Consider the following 16,286-nt stretch of genomic DNA (forward strand, 5'->3'; position numbering starts at 1 on the left):
AGGCTCAGATTATTTTTAATCTTTGAAATGTGACAAAAAAACCATCCTAATAGTTTCTATAATGACTGTAAGAAAGAATACACACTGCCTGACAATCTAGTAAGCCCTCAATAGGTGCTATTTCCTTTTTTCTTTTACAGTTTTGAAAATACTCTGTAGATACTATCTCATGTGATCCTTATCACAAACTGAGACATAGAAAAAGAAAGTATAAATACCCTCATTTTAAAGGTCCTATGATATTTCTACTATGCCATCCATTCTTAGGGAAATAGAAAAGAAACAGTATGCAATGGTTATCTCAAACATAGATGTGAGGAGTAGTTGAGGTGTTGGGGTTTTAATTCAATAGGTAATAGGATATCACTGAACATTCTAAAACAGAAATAGAATAGCAGTATTTGGGGGAGGCAAATCTGGCAATGGTGGGCAAAATGAGCTGTGAAGCACTTATTCAAGAATGATTCAAGCAAGTATATTGGTATTTGTTGTTGCTTATAGGAATAACAGGTTAGGGGATCCCTGGGTGGCGCAGCGGTTTGGCGCCTGCCTTTGGCCCGGGGGCGCGATCCTGGAGACCCGGGATCGAATCCTACGTCGGGCTCCCGGTGCATGGAGCCTGCTTCTCCCTCTGCCTATGTCTCTGCCTCTCTCTCTCTCTCTCTGTGTGACTATCATAAATAAATAAAATCTTAAAAAAAAAAAAAAGGAATAACAGGTTACCACACCCAAGGAGGGGCAGATGATGCAATCTGACATTTCCTCATATCAACAAGACAGGTGCAGTGGTCCATCTGCTGCTTCTGCCTACCTCTTCTTTGCAAAGCGACAGTGGTGATAAATAACAATAATGCAAACGACGTGATAGGTACTGGGTCTGAGTACCAAAAGTGTGTTAGATAGGTACTGGGTCTGAGTACCAAAAGTGTGTTAGAACTGTGTATATATGGTGAAATGTTATAGGTGAGGATAGCCATGATCAGAGAGGTTTGATAACTTGTCTAGGGTCACACAGCTAGTGCTAGAACACACATTTGAACCCCGCCCTCAATCCAAAGTCCAAGCCTTTTCTGTTCTTTCCCTAATGAGAAAAATGTCAGAATGGAATGGGGAGGTTGTCTTTTACCAAAGAAAAATATTTTATCTATACAAACCCTGTACAAGAATCAAATCTTCAACATTAACTCCAGTAAGTACTTCAATAAGAGACTTAACCAGCCCACAATATATAGTTCTCTGCTTCGAGTCATCCTGGGCTCATCTTCTAGAGGTTAAGTCACCATCTTAGAGCGCTCCCTGATGGGGTCAGAGCCTGCCCCGTTGAAACTCCCTAGGTGCCTTCTACCATCTTCCCTTTGCAAGTCCAATCTCCAGAGACCTTAGACTATGTTCAGCCTGTGATCTCATCCTGATGTGAATGTGCTGAAAGCCTTCAGTTCCATGTGCCTTCCCTGCATGAAGGCCTCTATGATCTGACCTGTGCCTCTCTTAGCTCCATTGTTCCATTGTTTTCCCCACAGGGACATATAAGTTGGAGTTTTTCCCCACAGGTCATGTTATTTCTGCCTGGTGCTGGGCCTTTCCTTTCTTATCCCATTGCTTTTCTCTTGTCCACTTAACTCTTGTTGCGGGATAGGTGCTTCCTTCCCCAAGCATCTCCTTTATTTCATATGCATTTTGCCATTATTTCCCCAACATGGAAATTGGGGTACATTCCTGTCTATTAGATCATGAATGCCTTGAGGAAAGGCCCCGTTGTCTGATAAGCCTTGTAAAATTTTTGGTCTGCGATAAGAATTTAAATATGATGTTTGAATGAATGAGCGAGTAAGTGAATAAGAAGTTCCTGGAATGCTGAAACCTTGGTGAAATGCTATTCACTATGTATAAAACTATTCACAATTTGGAGACATGTATGGGGTGATGTGGCAAAGGTTAAATTAACAGGAGCAGAGAACCAGGGATGATGACCCCTGACCAAGAAGTTCTAAACTGCATGTTAAAAGCCAATGAAGGTGGATGGAGGGAGAGACTCATTTACATGGGCATTTGAAGTCAGTCAGCTCTGACTGATGAGCTACACGTCTCAGCTCTTATTAAAAACTAGTTTGCAGGGAAGTCATGGAGGGAGCACATGGAAGGCTTATAAGCTCTGAATGGAGGCTGAAACATGAGTATGCCCCGCAGAGGCCAGCTTCTAAAATGTGGAGGAAGTGAAGTGAATGTTCTAGACTTCATTACTGTACATGTGCTTCCAAGTTAGTATTATGCACTTTTTTTTTTTTTTTTGCCATCTCTGCTTGTAGAATATGATAACAATTTGTATATCTGGAATTTAACCTCCCAACACTTTCACCTCTCTAGCTGCAGTGCTAAATCAGGAATAATCAAAATAAGTATATCTCCAAATCTATGCATTAGCATTTATGACCTTTACTCCTAGGAGGTCCCCTCAGACACTTAGAGCCAGTTTATCATTGTTTTCCATGCAATTCTAGAAACGGATAGGCAGGTATTACAGTAGTGAAGGGTGGGTGCATTTGAACCAGTCTGCATTCATTCTAATCTGACTCTGACATTTATTAGCTGAGTCACCATGCACAAGGTATTTATATCCTGTGCCTCAGTTTCCTGAACTACACAATAGGAAATAATAATAGACAATAACAGGATTGTCATGAGAATGAAGACATAGGACAGAGATTGGCTACTATAAAGTGTAGTTATCTACACTTCAGAGTGAAGTAGAAGCAGGGAGTAAGATGGTGGTCCTAAGACAGATGTGCTGAGAGCCGAGTCAGCTGAGGTCTAGGCAGCAATGTGGGCATCAAACAAAACACACCTAAATAGCTCAATACATAGGGGCTATTGGCCTCAGAACTAGAAAAGATGAAAAAGTGTCCCCTCTTCTTGGATCTTTCAGTATGACCAGGGACCTGGACTTTTAGTAGATGGAGGTAGAATGTTAGATATGAGGAAAAAATGAAGCTGAGCATGGAGAAAGTGGTGAGGGGATTGGAGAAAGCCTCTGAGGAGAGCTTGGGCTGAGACCTAAAATAGTGTGAGGGAGCGACTGAAAATCTGGAGAAGAACATTCTAGGTGGAGGGAACAGTGGGTGTCAGGCAGGGGAGCCTTACTGTGCCTGGTGGGTGTTCAGACATTGGAATGAAAGTTCCATGAGGCAGGCCTGTTTATTTTGTTCACTGCTCTATCCCAGGTACCTCAGAGAATGTTATGTACACAGTGTTTGATGAATTAATGTTCTGTAATGAATAAATTAACATAAGGAATTCAGTGTAGCTGGCATATCAGAAGCAAAGAGAAGTGTGGTGGAAGAGAAGGCCAACAAAAAAGTTCAGACCATGCATGGCCCTGTGGGCCAGGGTGGGGGGGGTGGGGGGGGAGGAGGTGGTGGTGGGGGTGGTGGCGCAGAACTTTGGCATTGTTCTCAGAACAATGGGGGGCTGCTGGGGGCTAGGAGCAGGTGAATGGCATGATCTGACTCCAGGGCTAGGTCATTAACACTTGGGTTGTGCCTTGTTCTCTTTGAGAGGTGGAGGGAGAAGCAGACTCCCCACTGAGCAGGGAGCCTGATGCAGGGCTCAATCCCAGACCTTGGGATCATGACCTGAGCTGAATGCAGACGTTCAACCACTAAGCCACCCCGGTGCTCCTGATTACTCAATTTAGGGGAAGGATACTCAAGCAATTCCACAGAGAAGTCCACATGGCCAGTAACTGAGGCCTTCTGCTAAGAGCCAGAATGAACTTGCCAATCATGTGAGTGAACTGTCTCAGCATCGAAGCCCGTAGTCCCTGTGAGGTTAACAGATGCCTTAATGTGCCAATACCTTGAGAGCAACCTTGCCAGAGACTGAGCCAGAACATCCAAGTAAACCACTCCTGGAATTCATGGCCCACAGAAACTACACGGATACTAAATAGTTATCGTTATTTTAAGTTGATAACTTTTGGGGTAAATTGTTATACAACAATAGATTAAATGGACCCAATTTTAGCCGGTACCTTGAACTCTTTCACTCAGAACTGCCTTACTAAGAGTTGCGAAGGAGTAAAGGTACATCTGGCTTGGGACAGATTGATTGCTTCTTGTCATCTCCTCCTTTCTACCCATTGATAAAGATGCTAAAAGCAATCACTTTATTTAAAAAAAAATATGTGATTCAGGTAAAATCAAGTCCTATAAAATTGGTCTCTGTAAATCAAATGTTGGGCACTGTAATCAACTTTAGCATCTTTAAGCAGATAAAATAATCCTAAAATTGCACAGTTGGTTTCATGAAAGCTTCTTTTTCTTCTTCCAGACTTCTGAGAAGCCATCACCGTGCTTTGAAACCTCTTCTGTTTGTTCTCTTTATAGAGCTTTTTAAGGCAGATATATAGAACATCATAAACAGATGAGCTTAAATGAGTGAAATAATTTTGTATTTCCTGACTTTTAATGAGGACTTTAAAATTTTCCACAGAGAGAGATGAGAGAGAGAGACAGAGAGATTGAGAATGGTCCATGAAAGATCCTTTTAGTCTATTAAGGAACTTGGCAGGAATAAGTGAATACCTTTAGTCCATCACAATGGAGAAAGCCACAGGCTATGAAGTGGGAATAGCATTTTCTTTTCTTGTTGGAAATGATGTCTACTCGCTTGCCATAATACTTAAAATGTACAGTAAAGACCAAACTATGATTAAATTCTAGTAAATCAGAACACAAGGATGTAAATGGAACTTATAACCTGGGGTAAAAGCTTTTAGCTTGGACTGAATTTAGAATCTGCAAGTGATTTCTGCTTGGCCAATGATTTGCACTTGTCAGACATGGAACATGGTGTAGGACACCAGGCTTAAAATGCAATGAGGCTAGTAAGACAAGGAGATGGACATGCCCCAGCTTCTGGAGTAAGCTTAGGTTCCAGGGACGTGTTACTTCTTCCATGGGGCCACTTAGCCTAAACAGAGATGCTGGCTGAGAGTCCTGGGGATAGGAGCCAAGCTGAGCAGAGGTGGAAGGAGTCTTATCAATTGGTTGATAAACAGATTGAGAGAAAAGATTGGTTCCTAGAATCTGGAGACAATTCTAGAAAGGGTGAAAGGGGAAAGTTATAAGATCAGAAACCTGGAAGACTCTTGGGATTCAGAGAGAGAAATGCCTTCTTTACCCAAGAGAAGGGTCATCAGAGGTCACCCATCCAACGAATAGCAACATAAGCCAGGCCCTGTGCCCAGGGATTTGCACGCATGTTCCTGTTGGATTTCAACAGCAATGTTCGCAGTGCTGTCTTTCCAATTTATGGAGGAGGAAACTGAGCCTAAAAGAGCAGTTAAGTCATTTGCCCAAGGACTCTAAACTAGGAGTGCATATGTTCAAAGGCAAGCATCTGACTGAACTCTCCATCTCTGTTAGATGCCCTCCCCCAGATGTAGAAGCTACAGAAGATAATGAGTATTGTGGGACCTGAAGACAGAAATGATGATCTGGGAAAATCCTACTCAATCTTGGAATTCTCATATTCAGGCTTAAATTCTCGGAGAATGAGAAATGAACAAATGTATTAGATCTGGACCTGTGACAACCAAACCTACCTTAGGGAAGGAAGGGCTGCGGTGTTTGCAGGTCATGTCCATCCTGAACATGAGGAAAGAGTGCAAGCACCCCATGATGGCAAGCCAGGAGGGTCTGTAGCCAGAGTCAAGACCAGAAACGTTTAACTGTTTGGGCCCTTTTTTTTCTCCTGGAGGGCAGAAATTCATTTTATACAGTACCTAAGATGCAGTAGATCATTAATGTCTCTTGAACTGATTTGTTCTCAAAATTCTAAGGAAGATCATTGTTATGTCCAGAATATGAAGACATTTTTTTCTACACCTAACATACCCTCCAGGGATTGGATAAGGGAGAGGTGCTGTTTGGGTAAAATTTGGGAGATGTGGCACCTAGTAGAAGTTTAGCCCTTAGGTGAGAATGACTGGAGATTGGTAACATTCTTGGGCTTTTTCTACCTAAGGCCTCTCTCGATGCTACTATTTAAAAAAAAAAAAAAAAAAAAAAGAAGGAAAGAAAAAGAAAAAAGTGGTTTCATTTTCAGCTCTCTTCATCATTCACTCTCGAGGAAAATTAGTTACCATTTTCCTTCTTTCTCTCAGTTTTCTATGTCACATCTCTTTTCTGGTTGTTTAGTTCTCTGGGATCAATCTGCTGTATTAATTTCACCAGGTCCTATCATCTCCCATTTCTGGATCTGCTCTCCTCTTTCATTCTCCAAGGATCATGAAGGTTAAGCTGACAAATACAAATTTTAGAAGGAGGGAAGAAAAAAAAAAGGAAAAACAACAACTTGGATGTTGAGAGGTTTGGCTTCACAGATGGTCAGGCTTTGCTGACTTAATGATGCAACGCTATTTTGATTTTTGGCTTCATCACAGAACTTAATTCATGTTAAGGTTTTAAAGGTGATCAACAACAAAGATAGAGGATTATCTCCTGAGAAAGAAATTCTTTTTCCCCCTGGCATGAAGAAAAGAATATTGCTGCCAAGAAAAGGTCTGGGCCTAACATAGGATTGCTTCTTTTGTGAATTTGCAAATCAGTAGAACTGCTCAGCCATTGGAAAGGGGAGATAACTCCAGCTGCAGCCCATACCTAAGAAAAACTGGCATCAAAAATAAATCCAAATTCAAATAACAACCAACATCCCAATTTTCTTCTAAGTGATTCTATTTAATAACAGAGCAATTAAAGTGATATCATATAATCTTAAATTTCTATGTGTGGTTCGTATCTCCTCAGTATCACAGTGCTTGGATTTAGGGCTCTTATGGAGCAAACCATGTTCCTCCCAAATTCACATGTTTGAAGTCCTAACCCCTGGTACATCAGAAGGGGACTATATTTGGAAATCATCTTTACAGGGGTAATTAAAGTAGAATGAGGTTATGAAGGTGAACCCTCATTCAATATAACTGGTGTCCTTATAAGAAGAGGAGTCTAGGGCACAGACACACACAAGTGGTCACATGGAAACAAGGAGAAGATGACCCTCTACAAGCCCAGGAGAGCAGCCTCCAAGGAAACCAAGCCTGCTAGCATTCTGATCTTGGACTTTTTGCCTCCAGAATTGTGAGAGAATTTTTGTTAAATACCCAGTGTGTGGTACTTTGTTTTGGCAGTTCCAGCCAACTAATGGTCTTTCATGGGTATCTCATCACTTCTCTCTGTCTCTGTCACACAATGATTGGAGAGGATGGAAGAAATACGTCTTTACATTTCTTCCTGCTCAGTACCCTCCCAAATTGAAAATGTGAAAAAAAAAATTTTGGCAACTCCAAAAAAACAGCTGGAGTGCCCCCTTCCCTAAGAGCATTTCTAATGCTGATGCACAGCCGCCTTAGCCAACTTTCTGTTCATGGTGTGAGTTGGGACCAGGATTGCATAGATTGGCAGATGCCCCTTCCAGGGAGCATGGACATCCCCAGTTTAAGAATTATTGCCTGTAATAAACTCGGCTACTGAAGAAAGTGTTTGCCCCTCAGAAGGGCACGGAGACATCAAGAAGTTAAGAATCAGTTTTTCAGGGATCCCTGGGTGGCGCAGCGGTTTGGCGCCTGCCTTTGGCCCAGGGCGCGATCCTGGAGACCTGGGATCGAATCCCACATCGGGCTCCCGGTGCTTGGAGCCTGCTTCTCCCTCTGCCTGTGTCTCTGCCTCTCTCTTTCTCTCCGTGTGACTATCATGAATAAATAAATTTAAAAAAGAAAAAAAAAAAAAAGAATCAGTTTTTCATTGAGAGGGTCCCTGCTTATACCTCAGGCCTCTGAGTTGGACAGAAAGACCTACTGAGCCTTCTGCCCAGTTGAGGTGGGATAGGAAACCTGTCATGGTACCCCTGGAGAATGTGGCTCATGTTCTAATAACCATGCTTGGGTGGCCTTTTGTTAACTTTGTCTTCATTTCAAGAACATTTTGAATTCCTTACATCTAGGGTAAGAATCTCATTCTTAGCTATTTCCCTAGCCATTGAAAGGCAGGCTGTGGGTGGAGTGAGTGTGGGTCTGAATCCCACATGGAAGTAACCTCTCTGTTTTTAGTTTGCCTGTCTCTTAAATGAGAACAACAGGGATGCCTGGGTGGCTCACTGTTGAGCATCTGCCTTCAGCTCAAGGCATTATCCCAGGGACCTGGGATCAAGTCCCACATTGGGCTTCCCTATGGAGAGCCTTCTTCTCCCTCTGCCTATGTCTCTGCCTCTCACTCTGTCTCATGAATAAATAAATAAAATCTTTTCTTAAAAAACGAGAATAACAATATTTATACCATCAGATTGATATGATTAAATGAATTAATACACATCACTTCCTTAGAACAGTGCCTGGCATGTGAGTTCACTAACATTAAATCCAATAGAACATCTCTAATTATACTTAATAGTGTGCTTTAAGAAGATAATAGGATTCACCAGCCAAAGTATAAGCTATCTTACAGAAACAAGCTTGAAGCAACAAATATATACCACTCTTTGATCTCGTCATGTCTGAATGCGAATATGTAATATTTTAAGAATTGTTTTGTTTGGAGCAGGATATAAGTCTTGGAAGTATCACTGAGCACTGGGGTTGGTCCTAACATTTACATAGAAATAAAAAAGTTAAAGGGAACGTCAAGGTAAATTTCCTAAGGAAAAAACCATTTCCAAGCGTTCTTAACTATACTTGCTCTGGATTTTTTATACAAAAGAAAGACCATAGAATCTTATGGAATTTCAAGAGTTAATATGTTCTCTGAAGGAATGGTTTCAAATAATGAGGTTTCCTTCAAATATAATGAACATATTAACATATAGTTCCAAGAATAGATGATGAAGGTAATTTTAGGCTACATATTTAGAAGCTCAGTAGATTATAATTATTAGATAAGCTGAGACTGAGGACACTACTATCAGAAACTTCGTCTTCTAGGAAATGGGGTCTCAAATCTTGAATCTTAAGAATGCTGGATAATGGTTTTGACTTTGGTAGAAAGCTGTAACATGTATACTTGATATCAACCTTTGTTTGGTTAGGGATTTCACAGCTTAGATTACTTTATTCCCTTGTTTTTCCTTGAATATTTTGGTTGCACAAATAACCTTAAAAGAGTAAAAAGTAATGAGCTTCTCTTATGAAAACCTCTTTATACTCCATTGCTGTTTCAGATGTCAGGGCAGCTGTGGATTTTCTCTGACCAGTGGATGGCCCAGTCTAATAAGTGTGGTGGAAAAAGATGAATCAAGAAAACTCTGGCTTGGCTTATTTGTTCACCACACTTCATACTAGTTATTAAACCAGGTATTAGTCTAGGGCCTTAACTAATGTGTCGATTGTATGGTTTCTACAAGCAACAAAGATCAATGAAAAGGAAATTAACATCTTACATATAAAGCCAAATATTAAGAGATTAAGTCCTTTTCCAAGCCAAATTAGAATAGATCTGATCCATTTTATATGTGCTTTATTGCTTGGTCAAATTATTTACATTACTATATCTGTAAAGAGTTTTTTTTCTGGGAATTTACCAGATCTAAAACAAGCAAACAGACAACAAATCTTGAGTATTTCCTCTGTTGAAGAAAACTATCAAGCTTAGAATTATTTGGTCTGTAACTGATGAAAATCTCTTTGTAAAAATCCTATCATTTTCTTTGTGGATTGAAGTTATTCATAATGAAAGGTTCTGATTTGTTGCTAATAAAGGATGCCAGCAATGAGCTGAGTCACTGCTAAAATTAACACCAAATTTTGATTGAAAAAACCGAATCACATTTGTCTCATTTTATTTAAACCCTGACATGCTTTTGGACTTACTGCTTTAATTTGAAGATATATTTATAAGATTTTGCACTAACTTCTTGATTGTGTTAGAAAGCAGTCTTATGTCATGAATGGAATAAAGCTCCTTGTTTTGTTCTTTGGATGGATCTTCAACAATAAAGAAGGCAGACTGGAGGGTAGGAGAGATGCTTGTAAATGGGGCCTCCAACCTTTGCTCCTTGCTCCAGTCCTTAAACCTACCATTCTACCATTCTTTGTCCCTTGCCAATCACTGCATTCTAGTCTACACACTTTGGGTTATGTATAGACTAGTTCCTCCTCCCCACTCCCATCCTGCTGTTAGTTTCCCAGGATTCTTTCTTTGCACCATGCCTGTAGCTGTGTATGTTGCCAACAGCCTGGCTACTCAAGCACTGCAGATTAGTGGAGCTTGTTAGTCTGGTGTTTTTCATAGAGGAAAAGCCAAATATGAGTGTCTAACATTGGTGAAAGTATAGAAGGAAAAATAACATATTGAGTAAGGAACAGTTAAAAACGTTTCTGAGGAAAGATTGTTTTTGAAGAAAAGCTTAAGAAAAGAAGCACCAATAGTCCTAGGGCCCTGCATCTTTAGGCCTGGTACCATTCAGCATTGCTTTCTAGTTCTGTGCCACTTCTCTGTCTACCTGGTTGCAAACTCTACTTCCCAGCTTCCCTTACAATTGGCTAGAGTTAGGTTGAATCAGAGGAAAATTGAAGGTCAGGAGCAAGTAAGAAGCCAGGGTATTTCTCCCCTTTCTGTCTCAAGTAACCTCATTAGTTGAGGAACCCAGCTGTGGCTTGGGGTTCTGGTTACACACCTTTCCTCTGTTTCCTTCTCCCACCCCTCCGCTTCCTATTGCTACTGTGTTTCAACTCTTGCCACTATCTTTGTAACCAATTCCCTCTATTAAATTACCTCCATTGAATCATGTGGCAGGTGTTTGGCTTTCTTCACAGGACTGTGGCTGTCATTTTTCCATTGCATTACTGTAGAGGATTTCATTGGTCAGAATGTGTTTTCTTGTATTTTATTAGGTAATACATTTTTTTCTCTTTAAACATAGGACAGCATGATCTCCTGAGTTATGGGTATGTGTGGTTGACCCAATCTAACATTTAATTGCTTGCATTTAATATCACATAGATAAAACATTTGGCATAAATACTACTTTATTCTTTGCTCTGAAAAGGAAATCTGTTATTTTCTACCTTTCTATGAGATCATTTAGAAGATGGGTGAGGTGTTAGTAATAATTACACTAAATAGTAAGTGTAAATCACATTATGGAAAAATGTATCTTACTGAAGACCACCTGTCTGCATATTTTATAGTCCACATGATATTTTGTTTCTGTCAGGAAAACAAATTCATTTATTTAAATCTTAAAACAGATGGTATATGCTAGGAAAAACATTAGAATAATGCAACTTTATAACAATATCTGAGATCTAAAGCCACAGTGAGAAGTGAATTCCACATTACTCTGATTTTTCATGCCACTAATTAAATATTTCCATGTTCAGGAACAAGCTGATTGGGGCTCTTTGCTTGTTAGATTTACCACTTCATACACAATTGCTTGAGCATCTCTAAAAACCTTATAGGACTAGTTAATAAACCCTACAGACAAACTCTCTGAAAACAAGTCAGAAACCAATATTTCATCAGTTATGGAAAGTCATGTCACCATCATTGTTGGTCCCAAATTAAGGGATAAGTTCACACAGATGGACTTTATCTTGGAATGATCTATCTTCCACCTAGTTAATTCCTCTAGTCCTTAAATCTGCAGTCAGTTAGTACCTCCTCATGGAGTCAAATCCCCTCACAGTCCTCAGTAACACACATCACACTATACTTGTTGGCTGAATTTATTAGAAGCTTCTCTTTCCTACTACACAGGAAGCTCAGCGAGGGCAGGGTCTGTTTCTAATGTTGCTTATGTCTATTGTCTTGGTGACTAGCACATAGTAATCCTTAACGCAAACCAACTGAATGAATGAATGAACAAAGAGTAGGCACAGAACTTCTCAAGCTCTGTGAGAAGCTCTACTTCAAGCTCTACTTCTCAGGAAGTAGGGGTGGCACTGTAACTGGCCCCAACTTCTACTTTGCAGATTCAGGTGACTCTTCTGGATACTGCTTTCATTTGTGATAGCCTGAGGCAAATTCACTTGGAAAAAATTATTTTATCCCTACCTGCCCTAAAAAGGGACTAGTTATTCACGGTGTTTTCTAGTTGTAGTATTAAAACGGAAAGGATTTTGATAGGCCAATATTAAAAAAAAAATAGATATCAATGTAAATGAAGTACATGGGATGACAGCTGTCCATGTCTGAGGAATGGAAAGATTGGTGAGGATTCCATGATGCAAGAAAAAGCATGAAAAATGTTCTTTAAACAGTATCATATGAAGGCAAATAATTACTCAAGAAGTTGCCTTATTTGCCCTTCATTTAAAAAAATCAAGGGTTTTCAGGTCAGCAGACCCTGGACAGCAATGGAAGACAGCTCACTGAATTGCTACATGTGTGCCCAATGCTATCAGACCAATGCAATTTATCTAGAGCTTACTCAAGCATTAATGTTCCAGTCAGAACACAATGAGTGAATTAAAATGTGATTGACAGTAGTTTTGTAGTGGTTTTGCATTTTTTGGTGTTAAAAGCATCAAATTACACACATGTGCAGATACATATGAAAATATTTCTAAGTAGAGGAAATCACTATAATACAGTGGAAATGGACATTTAATACACTTATGACATTTTATGATTTTTAAATGGTTGGTTTTTAAATGTTAAAATATGTCTCTTGATGAATATACTAGAAAATTTTTGGAGAGTGGTTGTCAAAATATCTTGAAATTGGTACATGGGTCCTTCATTTAAAAGCTTTCTTTTGTTTATTGTTTAGTCCAACACTCCAAATTTCAGATGCCTCCACTAAAACCTTTTGTAATTTCAAAAATCTCTGGTTTATAAAGAAGAAAATTATTAATGGAGGGTGAGTTTTCTTGAAGATTTAGGTTATTATAATTGAGATCTTTTATAGGAAATGTAGGTTAGTAGAAAAACAAAGGGAAATTGCTATACTACAGTGAGACAGTTACCAATGATATATTACATTTTTGTTAATGATTAGTTGGTTTTTAAGATGGCTTCCAGTGCCATGTGTGGAGGCTTTGACTGAAGTCAATGAACACTGACTCAGAGCATACTTTTATGAGAATTAGATTATCTTTGAGAAGAATTTTTTCCCTACTTTTTATTTTTACTTTTTTTCCTGCTTTTATTTTTTAATGCCGGGTGGAAAAATATCAAGGAACTTTCCTTTAAACTCTTTGATTTTTTTGTATCATGATGTATCAAATAATGGTGCTTTGGCATCATGACCAAGTCTACACCTTTGGAGCAGGTTTTCATTTTGGTGGCAAAGGCTGTTTTCAGTTAATTCCACACAACTATTTAGTTCCCCTTGTTACTTGTTGACCAGGTGCCTGAAAGGAGATAACCTGGTGGCCTATGACCACTTCAAGGGACTGATTTTTTCCCCTGAGTGAACTGGTTGACCTTGGCTTCAAGCATGCAGCCTGGACCCCACTAGCCTTGTGTTTCAACTGAGTTGAGGGATATGTGAGAGTGTGCTGAGAATAGAAACAAAACCACTGCAAACATTCACAAAGAGGAGAATAAATTAATATTGATCATTTAAGTAAACATAGACTCATTTATCAAACTTCACTGAGATTATCTTTCATAAGGAAAGATGGATATCAGGTGAATAATTACACCCTTAAGTATATGAAAGATTTTGGAGGATACTGATCAATTTGTCTCAATTGCCACAGAATCCTAAGCAATGGGAAAAAAAATTAAAGGCAGGAAAGAGTTTATAGTAAGTAAATAAGTACTTGGAATCTCTTTAAACCATTCAGGACAGATTGCTACATGTTGCTTTCTTGATGTCAGGGCACTGGCCTATTTAACCATGAAAGGATTCGTCTACATACAGTTTAGTCCCTATGTTCAGCAATTAGAAGAATGAAGGTCCTCACCTCCAAGTCTTAATTGTAAACCAAATATACAGCATAGAAAATAAGCTAAGTCTTTTAAAATAAATTGTTTTAAGAAATTGCTTGGGTGGCTCAGTCAGACTCTTGATTTTGGCTCAGGTCATGATCTCAGGGTTGTGAGATTGAACCCCATGTGGAGCCCTGAGAAGGGCTCACCACTGAGTCTGGTTGAGATTCTTTTCCCCTCCCTTTTCTTCCCTCCCACTCTGTTCTTCCCTCACCCCTGCCTCTGTACATGTGTGCTCTCTCTCTTAAAATCTTTTAAAAAAATTTGCATTATCTCAGATTTTTAAAATAACTATCGTTAGTGTTCTATTCTGTATTTGCTAAATGGAAACATTTTAACCATTGAAATATTGATGCTTAAATGATATTTCAGTCAGTATAAAACACATAGTGAGCTTTCATGTCATTGTTAATACTGTGACTTATAGTAAGAAATATATATTTAGTCTTTGTTCCTGGTAGAGCTCTTAAAGCCCTTGGAATTTCTAAAATGTGGAGAGTTATAAAGGTGTCTTTTATTATGTTAATGAGGTGGCTTTTGGAAAGTACCTAATGATAGAGGCTGCTTAACAGGAGGACCAACCATGTGGTTGGAGGGTTGGAATGTTCAGTCCTACCCTCTGACTTCTAAAGAGGGGAGAGGGGTTAGAGATTGAGTTGAATAACCAATGGTCAATGATTTAATCAATTGTGCCTAAGTAATGAAGCCTCCACAAAACCCAAAAGGACAGGATTTGGAGAACTTTCATGTTAGTGAACACATGGCTCTTTAGGGAGGATAGAGTGCTGGGATAGGGCATGGAAGCTCTGCACTCTCTCCCCATACCTTGCCCTATGTATCATTTTATCTGCCTATTGATTGGGATCTTTTAACATCCTTTGTAGTAAAAGAGTAGTGAGTAAACTGGTTTCCTGAGTATTATGAGCCACTCTAGCAAGTTAATCAAACTCAAGAAGAGGGTTGTGGGAACCTCTGATTTATAGCAAATCAGTCAGAAGTACAGGAAACTGGGAATTGATATCTGAAGCAGGGGAGGAAGGAGAACAGTCTTGTAGGACTGAGCCCTGTTACTTTTGGGGTCTGACGGTATCTTCACATTAATAGTGTCAGAATTGAACAAACTCAATAGACACTCAACTGATGGGGAACCTCCATTCCCCCCACCCCACCATATTGAAATTCTCTCTCTTTAGAACCCTATAGTCCTCTCTTGAGAATTCTCATAAATTAGGCTCTAGTCAGATGGAAAGAGAATGGCCAAGGGAACTCAATGGTTTGGATGAAGTTATTTCACATAAGGCTTTTGGCCTGAAACTTTTTATCTCTGCCATTGTACTGAAGAAGGAAAATTAGTTTTAACATTATTATTAGAAGATACTTATCTCCTGTCCTTAATATTATTTAAGTATTGATATTTTGGATTTTTTTCAATTTATAAAAGCTATAGGCAACTGTTTATCATTTGCAAATACATAAGTATTTTAAGGAAGAAAGTGGCCCAATGTAGAAAAGATAAAGACTTACAGAATTAAAAAATCAAATATATTTTAGGATAAAGCTAACTTCATAAAAAGATGTTATCTTAATAACATTTCTCATTTTACATAAATTAGAACCATGTTTATATAATACCACTCAAGGGTTGAAAATAAAAGGCCCTGTAGGGCACTGTCTCCATTCAGAAGTCTCTGATTCTAAACTGTCAAATTCAGCTTTTGATGTTAAGTGGTGTGAACATATTCTATCTTAGCTGACACATCTGAAGATGGTAATAGGATGAGTGAAGGATCAAACAGTGAATGTACTTCAATAAAAGTTAATATTTTTCCTAAGTACAATAAACTATTTCACATTACAAAGTTCCAGTCACACTTAAGTCCAATAACTTTTTCTGCTTTAAAAATAGTTATCTCTAGTTCCACAGCATCATGTTCAAATAAATAAAAAGTCTCAATTGTCTATAAGACATGTAAAGGAGTTTTTTGAGATAATAATACATATGCATTTAGGATCTTTTCAAAGAGTCCACAAATGGCTGAAAGGATGAGGTACTTCTGCCCAAAGTAGAGTCACAAGGTACTAGATATACTTCCTTCTAGAAACAACAAAAAACATTGTACAAAATATATGAAACAGATTTCAGAGCATTGGCCATCAGAAGAGGGAGGACAATGATCCCTGAGAGACAGGAAAGAAATGAGGTGAGCTTGCCAGTTGCTCCCATTTATTCCAGAGAGATTTCCAGGGTCTGGTGCAGGGAGAGGAATCCAGGTGAAGCCCAGATGACTCCAAGTTTAGGAGAGAGAGTCAAGGGAGACTAAGACAGATGGAGTTCTCAGGACAGAATACCAAAGAGGT

General features: G+C 39.2%; 1 protein-coding gene and 1 long non-coding RNA gene across 9 annotated transcripts in view; one reads left to right on the plus strand and one right to left on the minus strand.

The window, feature by feature from the left end:
- DLGAP1 (DLG associated protein 1) overlaps positions 1-16,286 on the minus strand; it is an 871,196-nt gene that overhangs the window by 377,937 nt on the left and 476,973 nt on the right. The window lies entirely within an intron of this gene.
- Positions 3,470-7,334, plus strand: LOC112648023 (uncharacterized). Its single transcript, XR_003128664.3, has 2 exons — positions 3,470-3,781; positions 4,327-7,334. It is a non-coding gene; the product is annotated as an uncharacterized LOC112648023 (long non-coding RNA).

The sequence above is a fragment of the Canis lupus genome, chromosome 7 (genome assembly GCF_003254725.2).
Source record: "Canis lupus dingo isolate Sandy chromosome 7, ASM325472v2, whole genome shotgun sequence".
Classification (NCBI taxonomy): Eukaryota; Metazoa; Chordata; class Mammalia; order Carnivora; family Canidae; genus Canis; species Canis lupus.